Source organism: Sminthopsis crassicaudata, chromosome 1, assembly GCF_048593235.1.
Source record: "Sminthopsis crassicaudata isolate SCR6 chromosome 1, ASM4859323v1, whole genome shotgun sequence".
Lineage (NCBI taxonomy): Eukaryota > Metazoa > Chordata > Mammalia > Dasyuromorphia > Dasyuridae > Sminthopsis > Sminthopsis crassicaudata.
In genome coordinates this window covers 118,767,157-118,785,268 of record NC_133617.1, presented here as the reverse complement: position 1 = coordinate 118,785,268, position 18,112 = coordinate 118,767,157, and the positions used below count along the sequence as shown (strand labels likewise).

At 31.4% G+C, this 18,112-nt stretch overlaps 1 protein-coding gene across 1 annotated transcript in view; it reads right to left on the bottom strand.

Annotated features, from left to right (window-relative positions):
• The window catches only part of EIF3H (eukaryotic translation initiation factor 3 subunit H), a 109,908-nt gene that overhangs the window by 61,038 nt on the left and 30,758 nt on the right, over nt 1-18,112 (bottom strand). The gene's annotated exons all lie outside the window — the stretch shown is intronic.

The following is an 18,112-nucleotide window of genomic DNA, read 5'->3' as shown; positions in this document are numbered from 1 at the left end:
GGAATTCATTATTTTGCACAAGTGAAATTTTCTATTCTTTGACTTTTTAATATAGATTTAGAAATGGGTCACCTGTTAGTCACCTAATACAGATTCATCATTTTACAAATCACTTCACCAAAACAACTCAGGAGTTCAAGATCACTACTTGAAACTTTAAATCTTCCCCATATTACCACATTATGTACAAGTTGTACTTTATAACCCCTAAGGAACAGTTGAACAATTTGAAATCAATAAGAAATTAAAATAAAATGTATTGAAAATAATGAATCAATGGGGAAATGGTTTAAATAATTTTTTTTAAAATCTTACTTGTACATTAACTTTTCAAAACAAACTGCATTTTTATCACATTGGGACCTACATATTATATTTTTTCTCAGTCTCCTATTTTAATTTGCAAAACTTGTTAGTAAAAATATCATTATGCATGATAAATTCAAATAGAAAAACCATTTAATAGCTCTGAAAGAAAACTATATACAAGAGTTTATTAATAAAAATCACTCTTCTAAATGTTTTTGTACTATTAAATCACCATACTATTTCAATTTATCAGTATTAATCAAATAAAAATATTGGTATTAAATAGCTACACTTCAAGTTCAAAGCCTAAACAAGACAAGTTTGTCAAAATAAGTTAAATTTTGTGAAAACGTTTGTGTAATTCAGGTATTAACTATTAATGAAGCTAAATCTATTATATAATGCCTCAGAGAAGTTGGTCAAAACTATTTGAAGAAACACTAAATAAATGGCAATGTATCCTCATGAAAACTCATATTCATTAATTCTGATTCATTAAATGGTTGAATTATACTTATATATACAATAATATAAAATAGTGACAACACTAAACTGCATCTTCAGTTTTTCTTTTTTAAAGAGTATTATACAAAAGATATATGAATAAAATAGGAAGAAAGAAGCATGGTCAACTGAACTTGACCAATTGCTCTACTGGCAAGTTTTTAATCTTTTAAGAAGGTCTTTGTTTTACATAAAAATAATTATTATGCTTATCCCTTTTTTAGAATTTGCTCATATTTTGAGCAAGGCTTTTCTTTTTTCCTAAGTCTTCTTTGAATTACATCAAATTAAAGTCTAAAACACTGAGATGACAAGGAACCTTAACAATTTAAGTAGACAAGCCTTGAAATAATATTGTGATCAAAGTATCAAGCAGTCTAATAAAACCCAGGTGGCTGAGTCTTATCATATATGGTCCTTATTACCTCAATTGCCCTATTTAATCGATTTCCTGGTGTCAACAAAAGTTTCTGTTATTAATTCTTCCAGTTATGGACTTGGTTAAGTTACTTCAGCTTTCTGATAAAATAGCTTTTTGTGCAAAGAAAAGCTAAAACATGGAAAAGTCTCATTTTAAAAGTTTTAAGACCTGTAGCCACAGATGTTAAAAAGCAGGCATGGGCAACTAGATGACACAGTAGATAGAATGTTGGGCCGCCTAGAGTCAGGAAGACCCGAGTTCAAATCCAGCCCCAGAAACAGTGACCCTAGGCAAGTCACTTAATCCATTTGCCTCAGTTTCCTTATCTATAAAATAAACTGAAGAAAAAAACAGCAAACCACTCAAAATATCTTTGCTGTGAAATTCCGAATCGGGTCACAAAGAATCAGACAGGATGGAAATATCTAAGCAACAATAAATATCAAGCCAGATTAATTACAAAGAGAGCAAATGACTCATGCCAATGGGCTAATATGTTTACTCCACCAAAAACAAGACAGACACAGACACACATACACATAAAAGAAAACTGTTGCAAAAAGTTACAAACTTGATATACAAATAAGAGATTGATCCTATGATAAGTAAGGTTATGTATGTAAATCTGCTATCCAATGTTTACCATACACAACTTTTCCATTATTCAAGTAGTATAGAGGTATAATATGCAACAATTCAAATATTTTTATTAATACTTTATTATAACTTGCATTATTTAGAAAATGATCCATGTACACAGTCCTCAGTGCCATTCTCTTTTAAAGAGCCAAAAATATTCTTATGCAATTTGTTTTACAAAGTAATCACTATTAAAGATAGTTCAATTTCAATAAAGAAAATTTATTTAGTCCTAAAAGATTCACCTTAACTGTTCAAGAATTCTAGAAGTAGCACCCAGTGTTCAAATAGATTTCCCTTTTCATATTCTTTCACTCTGCTCTCCCAGATGGTATTCACAGCAGATTGCTAACACTGCACAATGTACCATTTAACCATACTGTGTACTCGGTAAAGTAGGAAACTTGCATGACAGGCTTTATCAGTATTGTCTGATTAAGTCATCTGCAAAGCAATGAAAACAGCTTCAATTCTAGCATAATCGTGGTATTTAATCAATCATTTATATTTAAGGCAAACTAATTCGTCTATTAAAACTCTATTCACTGGGATTTAATATGACAACATGAATTAAATTTTTTTCTGAAATTCTCAGCTTATCAAAATTGTTAAACTGATTTAATTTAGTACATCATGTGAGAGCTGTTAAGTCACACAATGTAGAAAATGTCGGGCTTAGAGTCAAAAAGAACTAAATTCAAATCCAGTATCAGAAAACTGATATCTGTATAATGAGGATAATAAAAATTCCTACCTCCCATGGCTGGTGTGAAGATCAAGTGAAATAATAATTATAAAGCATTTAATAAATGATTATTACTTGATACAATGCTTGGCACATAAGTGCTATATAAACATTAGTTATGGATAGAAAACACTCTAAACAATACTGTTTTATAGGTTAACTGATTAAGGCATCTTACTAAATAACTACTAAATAGCCATATAACAGTACTTTTCTATATTAAAGGCCACAATTTCATATTAATTTTACTTAACATCTATGAAATATTAAAGTTTTACTATTTTTTTTCCAGATTACAAATCATAAAAATGTCCCCACACATTTTTTCCTTTACTTTGATAAAACTATTGGTTTTTTTTAATGAGAAAAATTAAGATTTCAAAAATCATTATTTCATGAAAAATTTCACATTCTAGCACAAGGCAACATCTGAGCTATTGGCAAATAACATCAATTGAGTAGGTTTAGCAGGTAAACATAGATAAAAATAATAGAATATTAGTATTAAGATGCCTCTAGGACGAATGAGGGAATATAACAGACACATAATACAATCAAGCGTAGAAATGAATTTTAAGTCTGCATTCAAACAACCTAAAAGGGCCTCACTATTTGTGCCTCCTACTGAGACTAAAAGATGCCAAGAGTTAAGAAATAAGCAAGTTGTACCGTTATTAAATGTCTCAAGCAAAACAATCCACGAAAAACTTTAGCAATCTCCTCCTTCACAAGCACCAATGATTTGTGAGTATTTATTTTAAGCTAAATTTTAATATAAATGGTCCCAACTTTTGTGACAAGTGTTCCTGGGAGCACAAAAAGGCATTTTAAATTGAAATGAGCAAACATACATTTGTTTGAACATGTTCAAAAAGCAGTGCCTGAGGAGAAAACAGAACAGTATTTATCTTTATTGCCACAGAACCTAAGGAGTGCCTGACATATAGAAGGTACTTAAAAATGCTTAGGGAATTAGGATTAAGAATAATATCTGTACAATGGATTAAAAGTATGTCAGAGACACAGTAGGCACTTAATCAATGCTTTATATTCAAAGAGATAGACCATTTTTCCTAACTATAAAGCATTATATAAACTACTATGTTCAGGAAATGAGGAATGAGTCTATTAAGTGACACCTAATGAACAACACAGTCAAGTGTAAAGCAGAGAAAGGGAGGAAATGCCTATAATGAATTTTCATTTACTTCTTTGGAAGTAAAAATTGAAGACACATAAAAATGCAAAAATGGCTGATAAAGGAGACCTAAACAGGCCTTCACATAATACGTTCATTTTTCTTGGACCAAATTAACAGAGATTTTAAAGAATAGAAAAGATGCTTTAAGAATCAGAAGATGTACCTAAACAGATTCAAAATTCCAGAATCCAGTGTTCTAGGAAGGATTTGACCACCACTGATTTAATAGATCCTCATACATTTATACTCAGGAAATCTCAGTATTATACATCACTGATAACTTGATTTACAAGTTGGTTAGATCTCCTACCATTCAAAACCACTTCTAAGTATGTGACAACAGGATAAAAGTTTTCAATAAGCCTATCTTCATCACCATGAAGAATATCAAACTATTAGGTTGAAATTTAGGATTCTCTTTGGTGTCCTAGTATATTTAACATTCAACAAACTTTTCTTTGTTATGAGATTATAGCTTCAACAAATGTTATTACTCTTAAAAAACAAAAGTTAATTAAGAACTGAGAATTTCCGTCAGTAAACCAATCCAACTATATGAATTTAGCCAAAAATAATATATTATTTGGTCTCCTTAAATTATTATTATTATTTTTTTAACACAGGCAAATGAAGTACAGGTGGTCTATAGCTTCAGAAACTTTATGATCATGCTTATTCATATTTTTTTAGAACCAGACAAAATGAAGATAACCAAATGAGATAACTTATTCATTTTCATACTCTCTTCAATACTGTGGGCCTAGTCCCAAACCTTGACAGAAAATAACTCAATCTGAGATAGCAGCAAATGTACAGTGATAAATGGCATTATTTAGGAAATAGCTTAGTAGAATTGAGGCTTTAAATTTTCAGGTTCTATTGACTACCAGTAAAAAATGTTTGCACACTCCAGAGAGCACAAGAGAAGGTGAAAATTTATCAAATGAAATGTGAATTTCAAAAAACTAGAAAAGGATACTCAAGTTTAAAAATTTTTTTTAAAAAGTCATATATTTACAGATTATTAACTGTCACAGAAGGGCAATTATGTAGGCTCTCAATTTTTAAAAAGGCATCTCTGGAGCAAAAAAATAAATTTACATGTATACATATAATCTAAAGAAAAATAAGCACATAATATACAACTAGTATTACTTTCTAATATAACTTTTATGATCAAGTTATGTGGTCTCAGAATTCTTTGATAATAACATTGCAAATAAAAAGAGAATTTACAAGTCCACAAAATACTTTTCAGACTCTTATATAGTAATATAATTCAACAAGTTAGCATTTTACACTATCTGCCTGACATAAATCATCTATCTGAGATTCGGAGCTTCAAGTCAGGCCTGCATCTTGAATTTGAGTTTCTTAAATACTTATTGGTCTAAATATAAGCTGTACTTTTCAATTTTTACTTGAACATTTTTAAAAGCGTTCAAAGAAATCTCATTTTAGGGGTATAGTCTATATTTGTACTGGACCAATACAGAAACACCTCAAAATGTCTACAGCCAAGGTGCACATTAATAAACCATTGATTAATGGCAAATTAAAACTGAACCTCGGTAAAAGAATAAATAGACTGACATTTTTGTCACTTTAAGGAATATAATCATTACTGTGGTATGTAGCTCTTATTAAAAAGTGCAGTGTCTGACACTGAGTATTTATTTGTATGTACATTTACATATGTAATACAAATTATATAAAAATATATATACACATATGTGTATATATAAAACTGAAATATTTCTGCAACATCTGAATAATCATTACTTTGCCAATTTAATAAACTCAAAATAGTAATCACCATACACTTCTGTATATGCTACTGAAATAAGTAAAAACTGAAGTCTAAATATTACTAGTATTTGATATTTGTGATGAAAGCAAAAGAGAAAAACTAGAAGACTTATCTGAAAAGCTACAACATTATAAATCAAGTAGTGACCTCAGCTAAAAATTTAAGCACTGCTTTTCCACTGTCCTACAAGTAGTCTAAAATTTACCAAATAAAAGCTATAGTACTACCACAAGAAAAGGGATATAAACCTCAAACTTGCCCTTCCTTTTCTTTCCTCCTAAAAAGGGAAGTGGAAACTCTACTCTAAAATGGAAGTAGTTAAACCACGAAGCCAAAATGGGACAAGCAGTAAACCCCAAAACAGAAAGAAACCTCATAAGCTATGAAAAAAATCACCTAAAGCTGACTAGAAAAGCTAGGACTAAAAACTTATTGAGAAAGACAATAGGATTGTTATAGACTATTGTAATTATGTGAAAAACTACCAGAATTAACCACAAAAATAAGATCATCTATCTGCAGATCACTCTATACAATTTAAATAAATTAAGAGGTAGACTGGCCCAGAAGCTAAACTTCAAAAGGATCAAGACAACTTAAAGGAAATAAAAACAGAGGTGACCTGTCAAATTGTGCTGTGTTTATATATAAAATTTTTTTAAATTTAAATTTATCCAATAGCAAGCCAATTTACTATTTAATATTAACTTAAAGAAAAATGACAAATCACATAAATATGTTTAAATTGTTCTCCTTCCAAAGTTAAATGTGTATGTATTTATATGTGTAAAATCTGAAATTTAAACTCATTGGGAATAGTAATTTAAGGATTATTTCTTTAGACTTTAAAACCAGGAATTTTCAAAACTGTATCCACCTGTAATTTTAAAATCTTAAAAGTATTATTTTAAGTCTGCTCAAAATTTGAATAGGTTTTATTTGGATTCATTCCAAACCATAGCACTTAAAAGTTTGGGGACCAAGGGAGGTCATAATATAAAACTCTTTAATTTCTTTAAGCAGAAAATCTTTTACCTTAACCACATTTTCAATCATAGATCCATATAATGCACATTCACTTTTCTAAATTAAAACAAAAAATTGCTCCCTAAAAATACATGAAACAAATTAATTTTGCATTTTCCTATACAATAAAATTTAGAGAATGAAATATATTAAAATATCAGAATGGATTTTCTTCATAAATAAGTGTTAATTCTTATGGCCTAGTAGATCAAGAGATTGTTTTAAAATTATTTTGTTTTTATTAATCAAAGACCTCTGGATGATCAGAATAACCTACAACTATATTACTGCAAATGCTCAGAGGGGAAAAAAAAAAATCAATATATGTTAAAGTTTTAACATCTTCAAAACATTTCCATGAATAACAATACATTTATAAAACCCACAGGATTTAAAACAAAATTCATTTTACAAAGTCCTTACATGGTTATTTTTAAATGTTAATTTAGGCGAATGATTTAAATAAGGCTAAGTGCCAGTTCAGTTACTCAATTTTTATTAAACTTAGACGTTGATTTTGATGTTTCAATGGATTCTTTTTCTTTCCAAACACATCAAAAACCTGATGACTTTTCTTATTTGGCTACCAGACCAGTAACCACAATTTCTTTAATATAAATGTTGGAAAATGTGAAAAATGAGTATAGAGAAAACTATCTACATTCTAATTTTTAAATTTCATACTGATCAAAACAACATTTCCATTATAATTGGTGATAGCAATCCCCGAATTGTGTTTTGTTTTTATGTTCCCCAGTGCCAGGCCACAGGGTCAAAATTCATAGGAGTGAGTTTTCCAAATCAATTATTCATAAGTTCAGTCTGCTCTGTGACCAAGCACCATGAATTAATATCTACAAGACCCAATTATTTGTGGACCCTTAAAATATTTTGAGAAACCTGGAATATCTACTTTTTCTAAGTAGTTATTTGAGATATTTAAACATGAGTAAGTAGATCAAAATTCCTCACTAGTAGTTACATGAAAGCAAAGAGCATTCAACTTTTGTCTTTGGTGTTTTAATTACAAATGTAAGTTGTCTTTTTTCACTTTTTTTTTAAATTGAAGATAATTTGAGTTTTCAAAATTCCTATGTATTTTGAATATTTCCTAGTATCCTTATCTCTTAAAAGAGATCATTTGGTAAAACAAGTATTTTTAGGGGGTGGGGGGAAACCAAGATAATGAGATAGCTGACTTGGATTAAATTATGGTATGAAACAGTTAAGAAGCATAAAAAGTTACTTATAATGCTCCAAAATAATTTATATTTATAAAATAATTAAGTCACACTGGGTAAAGAGAAAAAGGTAATAGTAAAGTTTTCCAGGTTTTCTATCACCCAAATCCTTTTAGGACTAAATAGATCATCTCAATATAATCTAAGTGATACATACAAACAACAATTTTTACTGAAATACAATCAAAAATTCTCACAAATCTTTTCAATTTCCTATTATATCCTTTAAGCAAACTAAATAGGAAGGAAAGTATTGTTTCTTCATATACATTTTATTATAATATATCATATCCCTTTTCATACTCACGCCTCCCAAAATAAAATTTTAACATTTGGGGATATTATATACAGAAAAAAACATACTATTTCTACTCTCAATAGTTTTTCTTTACCATAATCTGACTTAAAAAAAAAAACAACCCTAAATATGGAAAGAAAAAGATGCCAGTACTATAGTATTTGATCTTTTAAAGAATAAATATGTATACAGTTTTTAAAAGGAAAAAAGACTCTGGGATAACTTAATTGCATGTATTTTTAAACATCTTTTGATTAGTCATTATTGATACATTGAAGAAATAAGCTAAAAACTTTAACACCAAAACCTACAGCTGGAAAGGTTACACATAATATCTCCATGCTTCTTTTTGAGAAGTAACCTACTTAGATAAGCCAAGGGTCATCCATTTTTTCAAGTCAGGAACTGGCCAAGGCAAAATTTTAATGCTTCTCCTCTTCCTTCTCCCTTCCACTCTCACCTATTCCCTCCCCGCCCTACAAAAAGCAGCCAATGTATGAAAACTATTTTGGTCTGAAGCTGATCATACAAGTTATGGCTTTTTAGCACCTGCAATGTTAAAGTTAGTCTGCTGAAAAAGAAGACAGTGAGTTATTAGTTCTATATTTAATCAGTGCACTTTATAACATTTTAGGAATTCAGTTGTATAAAACAATATCTGAGTCTTATCAGATGAACATTTTTTTCCCTTTTCGTAAACCTCAGGTTGCATGTCTCAGAAAACAAATTAGTCCCTGATTCTTCTAAGCTTGATAATAGTGCCCCCTAATGGGAAATTTAGTGAGGTCTTCAACCAATTTTTAAACCAAATATGTTTTAATATAGCCAGCGTTATTTCACAGATAAATGGCACATGCAAGTACCCAGGATTTAAAAATAATAATAAAATTTAAGGAAAGCAAACATGGAGTGGGGGGAGAGAGAGAAAAACTACATGCAACACTGATTTTTTAACCTTGTGCACACATCATAAATACTAACAGCTCAGAACAAGTTAACAGTTAAAATCAACTAGCAATTCCTGTGTGGAGCATATTATGGATACAGTTTGCTTTTCATGAAGCACTAGATTTGAAAAGAGCATACAAGGCTGTGATCATATGCCAAAATTTTAACCAGTTTCTTCTTCTAGGATAGCAATAGGAAAAAAAATATTGGGTTTTGTAATTGGGGTTGATCTCTACAATCCGACAGATTCCTTTCACATTCTTACCTGACTCACTTTGAATTTTGTGGCATCTTTTCTCAGATACCATAACAGTTGACAAAACAAAATTTTTAAATCTCATTTATATATGTCAAGAAGCAAAAGACTCCACTTCTGACTTTTCTTAATTCAACTATAAAAACAACAATACTCAATGTCCATAGTGTGTTAAGCCAAAAATTTCACTTGGGCTAATCTCTGCACAGACACAACATAAAATCACTGTTAATGCAAATATTGAGAAATTAAAAAAAAAAAAAAAAAAAGAGAGAAATGCAAGACTTTTGGCAATGAAATATTAATCTAGTTTTTAATCCAAATGAAGCTAAAAGAAGCACTAAAAATACTCCCATTTATATAAATTGACATAGGAAAAGAAGCAGATTATATACAATAAGGACAAAAAAGTAAACAACACTAAAAGCTATGAGAATTCAGATTAAGTACAATGACTGCTATTGGTTCAAAAAACTTTTATCAAAACATTTGCTTTCTCTTGGCAGCAAAGTGATAGATTTTACCATAGAATATTTTTTCATTGCTAAAAGTTCCCAGAATCAGCCAAACATTTATTAAGCATCTATTTGTGCGCCAATGTTAAGCACCGGGTTATATATAAAAAGAGGCAAAACCAGTTCATGTCCTTAAGAAGCTCACAAAAAAGAGGCAAAGCCAGTTCATATCCTCAAGAAGCTTACAATCTAATAGGAGAGACAATGCAAAAACAAATACAAACAAGTTATGTACAACATAAATAGAAAATAATTAACAAGGATAAAATCCAAGAATTGAGAGGGCCTAGGAAAGATTTCTTGGAGAAAGAAGAGATTTTGGTTGGGATATAACAGAAGCCAAAGAGAATAGCAGTCAGAAATGAGGAAGGAAATCATTCCAGATCTTGCAGCCAGAGAAAAAGTCTTGGCCTACACACATGAAGGGTCTTCTTCCTAGAATAGCCAGAGTAGTATTATTAAACTGAGTATGTGGTTGCAAGGTATATAAGAAGACTAGATTATGAAGGGCTCTGAATGCCAAACAGAAGATTTTTCTATTTGATCCCAGATAGGAATGATATGGTCAGACCTGAGTTTTAGGAAAATGACACTGGTGGCTGACTGGAAGATATCTTAGAACCCACCAGCAAGCAGTTGTGAGTTGATGAGGGTCTGCAATACAGTAGTGGCAGTATCTGAAAGGAGAAGAGGGGCATATTCAAAAGATGTATGTTGCAATGGTAACATTGACAGGCCTTGGCAACAGATGGATATGGGGAGTAAGAGATGGTGAAGAATTCAAGATGAGTCCTAGATTATGAACTTGAGGGACTAGGAAGATAGTTGTGCTTATAATAATATTCTGGAATTATACTAAGAAATTAAGAAAATAACAAAAACATTCATATTTTTAACTGAGATCCCAATGCTAGGCACATTCCGAAATAGAGGTAAATAATAATAATAATAATAATAATAATAATAATAATAATAATAATAATAATAATAATAATAAAAAGATTCCATACACAGAAAAAGTTATTGAACATTGGAGAAAGATAAGCAAATTATTATACACAAATTCAATGAATTTTTGCTATAATATATAAAATGAATACATAATCACAAAAAAGCACCACAAATACTTAAGTAACATGATCAAAGATAAGTACTTCATGAATGTAAACGCATTAGTGACAACACTACCAAAGAACAGACAACAAATTGAACAATGGAATACTGCAAATTACTTATGACTAACTAGCTATCTAAAAACACAACCTGCCAATACATACACACACACACACACACACACACACACACACACACTCTTCTTTGCAGAATTGAAGGTTAGATGTGAAGACTGCTAGATAGAAATGTTGAACATAATTTTCAGTCTTGTTTAAATTCACTGACTATTTTTTTTTAACCCCCTAATAATTATCTTTTTATAATTGTAGGAGATGACACAGCGAGAGGAAAAGAAAGGGACATTTTGGAAAAGGTAATTGGTCAAATATGTTTAATTTTTCTGAAGATAAGTGTACCATGAGAATAAACAGCATTGGTAATAGGTTATTAAAACCTGCTTGAAAAAATAAAGGTTATGCTAAATTAAATTCTCCATCTAATAAACTCATGGCAAAATTTTATTTTGATTTAAGTAAGTTTAAATGTCAGAAAAAAAGATATGTTCTGAATTTTAAATACAAATCTTAAAAATAATTTCTGCACTTAAGAAAAATGCTGAATTTAGATTTAAAGAACTTGGGTTCAAATTCTGGCTCTTCCATTTATGATTACTATGTGTCTGGATGTGACCTTACCTATCTAAGAGAGATTCAAAAATTCAAATGTTTTGTACTATGTCATGTCAACTACTGGACGACTTGAGCCACATAAGGAACCAGACTCATACTATGGATGTGGAATAGGAAATAGAGCTTCATTTTTAAGGAAATAAAACTAGTAAAAGCCAGATAAAATTGCCTCTAAATTTATGGCTATGTAGTTGTCTTTTTCTAAGTGCCAACTAACTTTGCTTAGTAATTGAAAGGAAGAGTGTTCCTGCTACTACCATAATACAGACCTTCATTACCACATGCCCAGTGCAATTGCATTTTTACATAATGGAGCTTAGTACATGTGGTCATTAGGCACACACCAGGTATCATATTGGTTATAATAAATCATTTCCTTTTATGTCATAGCTCCCTAATATACTATAAGCTCCATAATGGAAAACATAATATTTTACTAAAATGTATATTTGCCCCAGTGTTTATTAGTGATCTGCACATGAGGATATATAATAAATATTATGGAAATGTTGTTCAGCATTCCCTACTCCTACAACAAACTCATTTGACATTTAAATGAATAAATTTTCCAATTTATTAATACTTTTCTCAGATGAAAGGAAGCAGGCTTCACCATTAATACTCTTATAAAGATTTAAAATCATCTAAATGTGGAAATATGTTTAGGAGAATTGCACATGTTTAACCTATATTAGATTACTTGACCTCTAGGAGAGGGGGAACAAGGGAGGGAGGGGAAAAAAAGTCGAACACAAGGTTTTGCAAGAGTGAATGTTGAAAATTATCTTTGCATGTATTTTGAATATTTAAAGTCATCAAAATTTCTATCACAATACTTTCAATGAAACTTTAATTATATTTTTAGTTTTGAAGTTAACACTAAAAAAAAAAAAATTTCCAACTCATTCTCCATACCAACTATTTCAACCTCCAACCTCACCATTCTCAGAGCTACCCAAGTTTAAGACCTAGGTCTCAACTCTTCACTCTTCCTTCCTCCTCCCATATGCAATGCAGCACTAAATCTTACCAATTTCACCTTCACATCATTTGTCTGTACTCCTTTCTCTCCTAATGCTGCTGCCATCCTAAACTACCACCCCTGTACTACTGATCAGTCTTTTTGCTTTAAATTTCTATCCACTATTCTACCCATTTTACTCATTTCTCTATTCAGCTGTCAAGGTGATCTTGCAGATCTAGCCAAGTCAATCTCCCATGGTCCTTTCTCCACTCCTCTGCCTCTCCTATCAAATTAACATACCTGTGACTCCTTATCATCTCTAGGATCAAATATAAAATACTCTTTCATATTCATTATAACTGGGTCCTCTACTACCTTTACAATCTTACATTTTATGTGCTGATAGTAAGGACATCCTCTCCACCATCTCTGCAATCTAGTGGCACCAGCCTTCTTGCTTTCCCTAGCACAAGACCCTCCACTTCCTTAATTTTGTACATTTTTATTGGCTGTCCCATGCCTGGAATGCATCTCTGCTCATGTCAATATCTTGCTTCTTAATGTTTTAGTCTTTAATCTTATTTGTATATAGTTACTTTGAATGTTTCTTCCAGATTTCATTATGACTTACTTGAAGGCAGAATCCATCTTTTGCTTTTCTAATGCCTGGCAGACATTAGGCATTTAAATGCTTATTGCTTTCCTGTTTGTTTTTTATGATATAAAAATGATTCATCATATTAATACATTTCAATTTATTCAGTCATTCTTCAAGTGACAGGTAGGTACTTACCTTCTTTTCTTTTAATCTCCTCTTAACCCCTATGACAATCTAGTCCAACATTCCCACATCTCATTTGAGATTTTTTTGGTAGAGATAATGAAGTGATTTGCTATTTCCTTCTGCAGCTCACTTTACAGATAAGGAAATTGAGGCAAATGAAATTAAGTGGTTTGTCCAGGTCACCCAGCTAGTATGTGAAGTCACATTTAACCCAAGTCTTCCTAATTTCAAGTCTTGTACTCCATTCACTGCACTTCCCTTCTAAAAATTCTTCCCCTTTTCCTGATAAGTTTAGTGTACTTTCATCTTTTCTTATATATCTATGTCTATGTGTGCGTGTATGATTTTATGTTCAAACCCTCTTTTGTCTGATTCAAATAAGAGTAAACTTCAAAAGATGGCTGCTTTCCTACCTCTTCTCAGGCTTTTTTTAGTCTTCTTACATAGCCCCAATTTTAAGAAATAAAAAATACCACTTCCCTTTTTGATTACCCCCTTCTTGATGTTTTCTTGTAATAGTGAGTTCCTCCTTTATATTTTTTTCTCTATTGATACTCTCAGACTAAAAATAATAAATCCTTAAATCCTGTTTTTCTTATTTAATTCCCTCAGTATCATTTGAAGACATCAAGATTTTAAAAGAGAATCTGTTCCTTGCCTTTCCAGGTTTCTCTTGACTTCATTTACATTTCAAAGTTCCTACTCAATTCTGGGATTTTTTAAAATCAGAAACATTTGAAAGTTTTTTTTTTCAATTATAAGCCCACTTCCCCCCTCCAGGATTATACTAAGCTTTGTGGAGTTAGAATAACTCTAGACTGTAAGCAATTTTTTTGCATTTTAAAAATAATGCATTACAGAGCTCTCTCTCATTTATCACAGAAACCCCTGGATCCTATGTGATGATTTTGACTGTGATCCCTTGGTATCTGAACTGATGCTTTCTGAAGTTTTAAATAAGAAAGCTCTGCATTTCTGGATCCTCTCAGGACAAGATCAGCTGATTCTATCTTTACCCTCCATTTCTAATTGGAGTTTTCATTTATTTTTCGAAACCCAAGTGTTCAGGTGATTTGTTTTTTCTTTTAATCATAGTTTTCAGGGAGTATGATGATTTTTAAATTATCTTTTCTTTACTTGCTTCCAGGATCAGTTCTTTTTGAAAAAAGGTAATTTAAATATTCTTTTGATTTTTTTCAACTTTTTGGTTTTCTTCAAATATTTCTACTGCTTCTTGATTTTTTTGGCTTACTTGAATTTGTAAGGAGTAAAAAACTACTTGGATAAAGTTTATCATTTTCTCTTTAAATCAATTTATTCTCATTCCAATTCTTTTCTACCAGAGCTTTTATTTCATTAAACTATCTCTTGCTTTATTTCTTATAGGTATTTATATACTTCCTGCAGAAAAATTTTTTTCTTTTGAATTTTTTTCCCTTTGAATATGTTACAATTAAAGAAGTTAAAAATAAGTTGAAAATAGGCATTTCTGGATATACAAGAATTCTTTGTTTCATATTTGTTGTTGTCAGCTTTGTTTCATATTTATTTATTCATCTACAATCCTTAGTTTCTGAATTAAGGCTTAGACTTCATCTACTTCCTGTTTTGGGATAGAACAGTAGACCCCAACAAACCTCGACTTGAATCACCTATGTTTCTGTGCTGACTTGTGCTCTCATATTCCTAAGCCCTGATCTTTAAGGCATTAGAATTTCAGAACCTTCTCTAAAGTATATTAGTACAGAATGCTAGGGAACTTAAGAGTTCAAAATTCTGCAGTCTGACTAATACCAAGAATACTGGTATACCAAACTGGTCAGTATGCTTCTGATACTAATTGTATAGGTCTGCAAATGCCTTGAGAATTTCCTGGGTAAGTCTTTTGTTTTTGGTATCTTTGGTCAGTCTCTGACACATTTTGAAACTATCAATGACACTTGTTTTCTATTGTCTGTGAGTTTCTTGCTAGCTACAATTCTTGAGGTGGAAGAAATCATTTACTACAGTTGTTCAATAAATTTGTTGATAATTACTCCAGTTAGTGCCACCTTTTGGTTTTTTGGGGAAAAAAAAAAAAAAAAAAAAAACTACAACATAGGAGCTATTTGATGTACCTCATTTGAAGGAGCCATTTAGAAGGAAAACTCAATGTATTTTTCTTTGTGTCCATACTTTAAATTGTTTCCTGATTCTGTTTATTTGGCTCTCCATCAGTCTTCATTTCTTGTGGCTCCAAAGTACTGTTATATTGAGATCCCATGATTTGTTCAGCTATTTCACCAAAGGGCATCCTTCAGTGTCAATCTTTGCTACCACAAAAACTGCTTCTTGGGGCAACTAGGTGGTGCAATGGCTAGAGCAACAGCTCTGAAGTCAGGATGACTTTGAGTTCAAATCTTGGTCTCAGACACTTACCATTTTCTAGTGTGTGGCCCTGGGCAAGTCACTTAACTTGCCTGGGGAGGGGAGGGGAACCTGCTTCTACAAATATTATTTTATCTGTGAGACTTTTTTTTTACACATGTCAACAGTTGTTATTCTTGAATTTATGAAACACTAGACTATTAGATTCAATTGCTTCTGTGTCTAACTTACCTTGTCTGGGTCTTTGAACCATTTTTTCCTTTCCTACTAGTATTCCCAATGTTTTTTATATATAATTCAGTTTTATTTGAATATATTCTTCATCCTCTAACTCAGATTAATACTGAGCATTGAAATGAATTCATTCATTAAATAGTATCCAAATTACCGATGCATAAAGTCTGAAATCCTATAGTTCTATGAAACCTAATCTCAAGTATGCTTTAAAAATATCAGGCTCATTTTAAGACTGGCAAAAAAATAAATTTTAAACTGCAACTGTCAGCTCCATTAAAATCCAGAATGGAAAACAAAGTTAGGTACTAAAATACACTAATTCAGGCTAATGGGGAGGACTTTTGCAGACAGGCAGAATCAGAGTTAGAATGGACGCCGATTGTAGCCTCAATGATGAGGAATTGTTTCTGAGTTTATTTTATTTCAAAATATTAAGAAGTACTTCCTTGTCAGTTCCCAATCTTTATCCTATTTTGTGTATACTGAAGGAAAGCCTACTTCTCTGTAAATACTTCCACATATTAATACTGCTCATCCTCTTTGGAATCACAAAGAGCAAATCTATTACCACTCACACAATACAATTTTCAAATGTTTAAGGCAGAAATCATGTTCCTCCCATAAACACAATAAACACTTCACAGTCTCTTACAAAATTATAGAATTGTAGATCTGATGCTGAAAGAACATAAAAAGATCATTATTAAAGATCACTGTATCCAACTATCTCGTTTTACAAATAAATTGAGGCTAAATGAGAACCTTGACCCAGGATTATAAAAACAGAAAGTATGGGAGGCAAGACTCTAACCTAGGTCCAACTGCCTCCAAGTCCAGTGCGTTATAAAACACCAGGCTGTCTCAATCTCCAGGCAAGATATTCCTAATCTCTTCAACCAATCTGCATAAACTACACTTTCAAAATCCCTCAACAGTCACCCTTCTCTAAACAAAATTCAGCTTTTTCAATGATGTTTCTCCCAAAATGTGGCACCTATCATGAAAAATAATACTTAAGAAATCATCTAACCAGCAAACTACAGAGAAGGATATGACCCAATAACATAGCTCAAGATCACATCAACTTTTTTGGCTGCCTAAATTCTATAATAATCACAGCTCATAAAGATAATAAGATAACGTCCCTCTCCCCCTAAAAACGTACTCAAATCATTTGATAGTGTTTAAAAAAAAAAAAAAAAAAAGCAGGCTAGATTTGGAGTTTGGCCTAAATTGTAGCTCAGCAAGAGCTTTCTAAATGATTTTCAGCAATTGATTTCCATTTTTGTGGGAGGGTTGGAGGGAAGAAGACTTTTTCATATAAAATTGACCATTGAGCCAAGAAGAAGCTTGCTGATAGGGCTACCTGTTTCAAGTCCCTCCCCAGGTCTACAATGTTCTCCCTTCTTATCTCTGCTTTTTGGCTTCTTTGGCATCTTTTAAGACCTAACTCCAGGAAGTCTTTCCCAGTACTCTGTTTTGTATATACTTTATTTGCTATCTCCCTCATTAGATTATGAGCTCCTTGAGAGTAAAAACTACTTTGCCCATTTTTGAATACTTAGCACAGTGCATGGCAAGTAGTAGGTACTTAGTAATTGTTTTTACTGAGTGATTAATCAAAGGTTACAATAGAAACAAAATAATTATGTATTGCTAAGGGGAGGGAAGGAATCTAGAAGTGGGTAACTATAGCAAACAAAATCAAAAATCTTAGGGGAACAGACTAAATCAAAGGAATCAAATTTAAACAATAATAGTCCCCCAGTTACATTTTAATGTGGTCTGGCCTCCAGAATGTTGTGGGCAACAATAACCCCCTCCACCTCTATGGTTTGGTACAAGCTAGACAGTTTTATTGGTGAAGTATGAATTGCTAAACATATTTATGAAATAAAAATACCTGAAATACAGATACTAAGCAATGCCATATAAAAGCATATCATAAAAAGGAAAATTTGTAATTAATACATTAATGTCCCAACTACTTACCTTCCTCCACACAAACAAAATAATTATGTTGTCATTCAATTATACTGAAACTG